This window comes from Oreochromis niloticus, unplaced genomic scaffold (genome assembly GCF_001858045.2).
Source record: "Oreochromis niloticus isolate F11D_XX unplaced genomic scaffold, O_niloticus_UMD_NMBU tig00000736_pilon, whole genome shotgun sequence".
Lineage (NCBI taxonomy): Eukaryota > Metazoa > Chordata > Actinopteri > Cichliformes > Cichlidae > Oreochromis > Oreochromis niloticus.
In genome coordinates, this window is record NW_020327230.1 from 293,953 (window position 1) to 302,193 (window position 8,241).

Genomic DNA, 8,241 nt, shown 5'->3' on the forward strand with positions numbered 1-8,241 from the left:
GGATCTCTTAAGATCTCACTGTTGGGTTTGTAAGGCCATGTTACTCCTAAATTTCTATCTTGTTGAAAGAGAAGATATAAAACAGTTCTAAGCTAATCGACCTTAGAGTTCTCCTTTTTAAAAACAAGAATCGATAAGAGAATCGATAAAGAATCGAATCGTTAAACAGAATCGAAAATGGAATCGGAATCGTTAAAATCTTATCAATACCCATCCCTAGTAATGTATCAATCAAATTAACATTTTACTGAATCTCAAAGTAAGTTTTCTAAATTTCATCCTGTATTGGAGCAGATAAGATGTGGACGTCTTTGCCACAAGGATACTTCTTTTTTATTTTACTCTTTTTTTTTCAGAGGCTCTAAAATAACTGACCAATTGTCTTCAAGCCATTTCATCCATCCATCCATCCTCATCCGCTTTATCCGAGGTCGGGTCGCGGGGGCAGCAGCCTAAGCAGAGAAGCCCAGACCTCCCTCTCCCCAGCCACCTCCTCCAGCTCATCCGGGGGAACACCAAGGCGTTCCCAGGCCAGCCGAGAGATATAATCTCTCCAGCGCGTCCTGGGTCTGCCCCGGGGCCTCCTCCCGGTGGGACATGCCCGGAACACCTCACCCAGGAGGCGCCCAGGGGGCATCCTTGTCAGATGCCCGAACCACCTCAACTGGCTCCTTTCGATGTGGAGGAGCAGCGGCTCTACTCTGAGCCCCTCCCGGATGGCCGAACTTCTCACCCTATCTCTAAGGGAGAGGCCAGCCACCCTTCGGAGGAAGCTCATTTCTGCCGCTTGTATCCGCGATCTCGTTCTTTCGGTCACTACCCACAACTCGTGGCCATAGGTGAGGGTCGGGACGTAGATCGACCGGTAAATTGAGAGCTTCGCTTTTACACTCAGCTCCCTCTTCACCACGACGGACCGGTGCAGCGTCCGCATCACTGCAGCCGCAGCACCAATCCGTCTGTCGATCTCCGGCTCCCTTCTCTTCAAGCCATTTCATCAACAGATAAAGCCTGTCCCGTCATTATTCTAAGACAAATTAAACAGATGAGTTGATTTCAAATTATCTGATTGCATTTATTGGTTGTTAATTAGATCCCTGCATATGAGGTCAAAAGAACTATCAAAATCAACAACCTGGTTCGTTTTTAAAAGGAATGATCGTATTGGCCAGCACAAAACAAATAAGGCCTAAAAGACCACAGAAGAAAGCTGAAACGAATGAGGACAGAATTCATAGTTTAAGGAAATTTTTTTTTTACCACAGCTTAATTTTTAGTACTTTACAAGTCCAATTCCTTAGTCTAATTGGAAATGGGCTGGTTTCTCTGTAGTGCTTTTCTGCTCTAACACTCTAAACACTTCACATAACTTTCATCATTCACCCATAAAGAAATACAAGCACTTTTTTGTATGCTTTTCCTACTGGAATGCTTTCTATACAACATTCAAACACATTTAGACTGAGATGGATGCCACCCCTCCGTGAATCGCTACCTTATCGTGGTGGAGGGGTTTGTGTGTCCCAGGGATCCCAGGGGCTATGTTGTCTGGGGGCTTTTGCCCCCTGGTAGGGTCTCCCATGGCAAATTGGTCTTGGGTGAGGGACCAGACAAAAAGCGATTCAGAAGACCCTTATGAAGAGAATATCGAGGGAACAGTTTACCCTGCCCGGGATAGGGTTACCGGGGCCCCGCCCTGGAGCCAGGCCCGGGGAGGGTGCCCGAGGGCGAGCGTCTGGTGGCCGGGCCTTAGTCCATGGGGCCCGGCCGGGCACAGCCCGAAGAGGAGACATGGGCCCATCCTCCCGCAGGCCCACCACCCGCAGGAGGCGCCATAGGGGTCGGGTGCATTGTGTGCTGGGCGGTGGCCAGGAGCGGAGGCCCTGGCGGACTGATCCCCGGCTGCCAAGACTGGCAATAGGGACATGGAATGTCACCTCTCTGGTGGGGAAGGAGCCTGAGTTAGTGCGTGAGGTTGAGAGGTACCGGCTAGATATAGTCGGGCTCACCTCTACGCATGGCTTGGGCTCTGGAACCAGTCTCCTGGAGAGGGGCTGGACTCTGTCTCAGTCTGGAGTTGCCCCTGGTGAGAGGCGGCGGGCTGGGGTGGGTATTCTAATATCCCATCGGCTTGCTGCCGGTACGTTGGGGTTTTTCCCGGTGGATGAGAGGGTTTGTTCCCTGCGCCTTAGGGTCGGGGAACGGGTCCTGACTGTCATCTGCGCTTATGCGCCGAGTGGCAGTTCAGAGTACCCAGCCTTCTTAGAGTCCCTGGGGGGGGGTGCTGGAAGGTGCCCCATCTGGAGACTCTGTTGTCCTGCTGGGAGACTTCAATGCTCACGTGGGTAACAACAGCGAGACCTGGAGGGGCGTGATTGGGAGGAACGGCCTCCCTGATCTGAATCCGAGTGGTGTTTTGTTATTGGACTTCTGTGCAAATCACAGTTTGGCCATAACGAACACCTTGTTCGAACATAAGAGTGTCCATAAGTGCACGTGGCACCAGGACGCTCTAGGCCGCAGGTCGATGATCGATTTTGTAATCGTATCACCAGACCTGCGACCATATGTTCTGGACACTCGGGTAAAGAGAGGGGCTGAGCTGTCAACTGATCACCACCTGGTGGTGAGTTGGATCAGGTGGCGGGGGAGGACGCTGGACAGACCCGGTGCACCTAAACGTGTAGTGAGGGTGTGCTGGGAACGTCTAGCAGAGGCCCCAGTCCGTGAGATCTTCAACGCACACCTCCGGCAGAGCTTCAACAGCATTCCGAGGGAGACTGGGGACATTGAGTCCGAATGGACCATGTTCAGCGTCTCCATCGCCGAAGCTGCTGCATTGAGCTGCGGCCGCAAGGTGATTGGTGCCTGCCGTGGTGGTAATCCCCGAACCAAATGGTGGACACCAGAGGTGAAGGGAGCCACCAGGCTGAAGAAGGAGTCCTATCGGGCTTGGTTAGCCTGTGGGACTCCGGAGGCAGCCGACAGGTATTGACAGGCCAAGCGGAATGTGGCTCGGGCAGTGGCTGAAGCAAAAACTCGGGTGTGGGAGGAGTTCGGAGAGGCCATGGAAAAAGACTTTTGGACTGCCTCGAAGAGATTCTGGCAAACCGTCAGGCGTCTCAGGAGGGGAAAGCGGTGCTCTACCTGCACTGTGTATAGTGCTGGCGGAGCGCTGCTGACGTCGACTGAGAAAATTGTCAGGCGGTGGAAGGAATACTTCGAGGACCTCCTTAATCCCACTGACACGTCTTCCGAGGAGGAAGCAGAGTCTGGGGATGAGGGGAATGACCCGCCAATTTCCGGGGGCGAGGTCACTGAGGCAGTTAAACAACTCCTTGGTGGCAGAGCCCCAGGTGTTGATGAGGTCCGCCCCGAGTTCCTGAAGGCTCTGGACGTTGTAGGGCTGTCCTGGTTGACACGCCTCTACAATGTTGCGTGGAGATCAGGGGCAGTACCCCTGGATTGGCAGACCGGGGTGGTGGTCCCCATCTTTAAGAAGGGAGACCGGAGGGTGTGTTCCAACTACAGGGGGATCACACTCCTCAGCCTCCCTGGGAAAGTCTATGCCAGGGTGCTGGAAAGGAGAGTTCATCCGCTAGTCGAACCTCGGATACAGGAGGAACAATGCGGTTTTCGTCCTGGTCGCGGAACACTGGACCAGCTCTTTATCCTCTCAAGGATACTTGAGGGTGCATGGGAGTTTGCCCAACCAGTCTACATGTGTTTTGTGGACTTGGAGAAGGCATTCGACCGTGTCCCTCGCGGTGTCCTGTGGGAGGTGTTGCGGGAGTATGGGGTGTCTGGCCCATTGCTACGGGCCATTCGATCCCTATACAACCGTTGCAAGAGTTTGGTTCGCATTGCCGGCAATAAGTCGGACTCGTTCCTGGTGGGTGATGGGCTCCGCCAGGGCTGCCCTTTGTCACCGGTTCTGTTCATAATTTTTATGGACAGGATTTCTAGGCGCAGCCAAGTGGCGGAGGGCTTTCGCTTCGGTGGCCTCAGAATCTCATCTCTGCTTTTTGCGGATGATGTGGTTCTGTTGGCTTCATCAGGTGAAGGCCTCCAGCTCGCACTGGAACGGTTCGCAGCCGAGTGTGAAGCAGCGGGAATGAGGATCAGCACCTCCAAATCTGAGGCCATGGTTCTCAGCCAGAAAAGGGTGGAGTGCCCACTCCGGGTCGGGGATGAGTTCCTGCCCCAAGTGGAGGAGTTCAAGTATCTCGGGGTCTTGTTCGCGAGTGATGGGAGAAGGGAGCCGGAGATCGACAGACGGATTGGTGCTGCGGCTGCAGTGATGCGGACGCTGCACCGGTCCGTCGTGGTGAAGAGGGAGCTGAGTGTAAAAGCGAAGCTCTCAATTTACCGGTCGATCTACGTCCCTACCCTCACCTATGGCCACGAGCTGTGGGTAGTGACCGAAAGAACGAGATCGCGGATACAAGCGGCAGAAATGAGCTTCCTCCGAAGGGTGGCTGGCCTCTCCCTTAGAGATAGGGTGAGAAGTTCGGCCATCCGGGAGGGGCTCAGAGTAGAGCCGCTGCTCCTCCACATCGAAAGGAGCCAGTTGAGGTGGTTCGGGCATCTGACAAGGATGCCTCCTGGGCGCCTCCTGGGTGAGGTGTTCCGGGCATGTCCCACCGGGAGGAGGCCCCGGGGCAGACCCAGGACACGCTGGAGAGATTATATCTCTCGGCTGGCCTGGGAACGCCTTGGTGTTCCCCCGGATAAGCTGGAGGAGGTGGCTGGGGAGAGGGAGGTCTGGGCTTCTCTGCTTAGGCTGCTGCCCCCGCGACCCGACCTCGGATAAAGCGGATGAAGATGGATGGATGGATGGATGGATGCATTGGATGGATGCTTCTGAGCTACAGTAGCCCCAGGTGGCTGTATCATAGTCAAAGTCTACTACCAAGAGATCAAGAGTCATCTTCATGAAAGGAAACTGTTACTAGTTGCAAACTGCTGGCTACACTCGAGAACTGGAAGACTGGATTAGACTTTGCCAGTAAAACATTTAAAAGAGCAGGAACAGTTCCAAGATGAAGTTTTTTCAGCATGATTGGAAGAGAAAATTACAAAGGAGAAAACTCATCTGAAGCAAATCACATCATCTGCCAAAGATGTTGGAGCCGATGTTATGGCACTGATGTTTTTGGCTGCCAGTGTAGCTGGGCCACTAGTGTTTATTGATAATGTTACTGCTGATAGAGGTAGCAGGGTGAAATGTGAAGTGTACACAGCTATACTCTCTGCTCACATTCAACCAAGTGCTGCAACACTCACTGGACAACCCTTCACAGTATAAATGGATAATGACCCCCAAAAGAGTTTAAAAACCAACAGAGACTTTCTCGGCAAAGAAATATGATATTCTTCAATAGTCAAGTCACCTTATTTCACCTCAACAGAGCATGCTTTCCTGTCATTATATACTAAACTGGATGCAGGGAGACCCAAAAACAAGCAGAAATTGAAGATGGCTTCAGTAAAGGCCTAGCAGAGCATTTTGGTGCATTTGGGGATCTCCATTGGTTCAAGACTTTAGGCAGTCATTGTCTACGACAGATTTATATCCAAGTATTAAAAATTATTATTATATTTAGAATTATCCTTGTTTATCCAATTAATTGTGTGCCTCTGAAAATGGCACACAATCTCTAAATATGGCTGTGATTCCCAACCAGCTGATACAAAATTGAACTCCAAAAACTTCTCATGCCCTTAAAGGATAAGGAGTTGTTGTGGAAACTTTAACAATAACGTCTGTGAAGGTTCTCAGTCTGAAGAGGCTTCTCGGATGAGAGATGAAACGTCTTCAAGCAACTTAAAGAAGTTCAAACGCTTTTCTTTCCAAGCCCCTTAGACTTTAACAATAACCTGCAATACACCCAGTGAGCATTTTGAAGTGATTTAATTAACAAATTGCAATGTGGAGAAAACGATCACCAAACAGTTTTCTGAGGAAGGACACCGCCCTGAATTATTGTTAAACCTTCCCAAACACTCTCGAAACAAATAACATTCCATAGCATATCATATATCTCTGTGCCTTCAGTATAGAGATATATGCTGGCAGGCTATAAGAGAATTAGCTAACACTGCTGAGAGGACCAGTTGCTGGCTATGGTTAAAAAGGGCTGACATCACTTGGGCATCTAAGGCAGTCAGCTAACCGCGAGATACACGCCCAGGATTGATCGACCCGTGGTGGGCCTGCCTCAACAGGGGGCATCAAAGGGGTAAAACATAGCATTAGAAGTTTTGCTGGTTGACTGATACAGCTGTCTCAGGGCCTCCTGGGGACTGTGCAGGTAACCTCATGGTAGTGAAACCAAAAGGAGGAATGAAAGAAAGGAAAGGAAAATGTTCTGCTCTTCTTCCCTCTGCTTTTCTTCCCTTTTCTGGGAGGCAGTGGGGAGGTAGAGCGTACAGCCCGAGCCGGCGGGGAGGTGTGGGAAGCCACATTGGGCGCCCCCCTTCCAGCTCTCCTCTCTGCTCTCTCCTATCTTGCCCATCTTGTCTTACTTCTCTCTATTACATTTTCTATCCCTTTGAAGAAGTGAGGCTCCATAAATATTTCTCAGTCGCAAGGAATAGATAGAAGAAAATAAACTGAAGAAAACTAAGATAAGATAAGATAAGATAAGATAACCTTTATTAGTCCCACACGTGGGAAATTTGTTTTGTCACAGCAGGAAGTGGACAGTGCAAAAGTTATATAGCAAAATTAGAATACAATAAGAATAGAATACAATAGAAATAAGAATACTGTACACAACTGTAAAGAATAGAATGAAATAAAATAAAATAAAATACTATATACAGTAGAATAAATAGACTAAAATATACAATAGGATAAAAATAGAATGCAAATGCTTTATACAACTGAGTAAAAAAATACAACTTTGTCAGAAAAAGAGTATTGCACTTAGTCGAATCAAATCAAATCACTTTTATTGTCACGTCACATGTGCAGGTACACTGGTACAGTACATGCGAGTGAAATTCTTGTGTGCGAGCTTCACAAGCAACAGAGTTGTGCAAAAATACAATAACGTAAAACAAGCAAAATATAAGAATGGCTAAATCTGAGTGTAATAAATATATGTACAATATAAGAGTGTATGCATTACTGGATGTGTATACTAAATATGTTTTTGTTTTTTTGTTTTTTTACGTGTGTGTGTGTGTGTGTGTGTGTGTATACATATTTTACAAATTAAATAGATTAAACAATAAAATAAAATATATAAAATATACAGAGGTTGGTAGTTGAGACATGTGCAAAACAAGTGGCATTTATATACAGTGTGGAGTGCATAATGTTGTTGAATGTGGGTGAGGTGTCTATGAAGTGTTCAGCAGTCTGATGGCCTGATGGAAAAAGCTGTCTCTCAGTCTGCTGGTTCGGGACCGGATGCTGCAGAACCTCCTTCCTGATGGAAGTAGTCTGAAGAGTTTATGACTGGGGTGACTGGAGTCCTTGATGATCCTCCCCGCTTTCCTCAGGCACCGCTTCCTGTAGATGTCCTGGAGGGAGGGAAGCTCACCTCCAATTATTCTTTCAGCACACCGCAGTGTTATTGCACATGTGTGGATGTGTGTGTTTGATCAGTTGAAGTCTTTGTTGTGGAGTCTGACAGCAGTGGGGAGGAAAGACCTGTGAAATCTCTCCGTCCCACACCGTGGGTGCTGCAGCCACTGAAGGAGCTGCTCAGTGCTGTCAGAGTCTCCTGCATGGGGTGGGAGATGTTGTCCAACAGGGATGACAGCTTAGCCACCATTCTCCTGTCACTCACCACCTCCACTGGGTCCAGAGGGCATCCTAGAACAGAGTTGGCCCTGCGGATCAGCCTGTTCAGTCTCTTCCTGTCCCCAGCAGAGATGCTGCCGCCCCAGCAGACCACACCATAAAAGATGGCTGAGGCCACCACGGAGTCAGAGAAGGTCTTCAGGAGTGGGCCCTTCACTCCAAACGACCTGAGTCTCCGCAGCAGTTACAGCCTGCTCTGCCCTTTCCTGTAGAGGGCGTCTGAGTTATGAGTCCAGTCCAGTTTGCTGTTCAGATGAACACCAATGTACCTGTAGCTGTTGTGAGATTATTATATTATCTTATGCCATGTTATACCCCTGATTAATGATTGTGAAATTATTATGTAGTTTTAGTTTGCTTTATTCTTCTGAAGAGGTGATAACTATTAGATTTATTAAACTGATTTGTATTACATTAGACTGCTG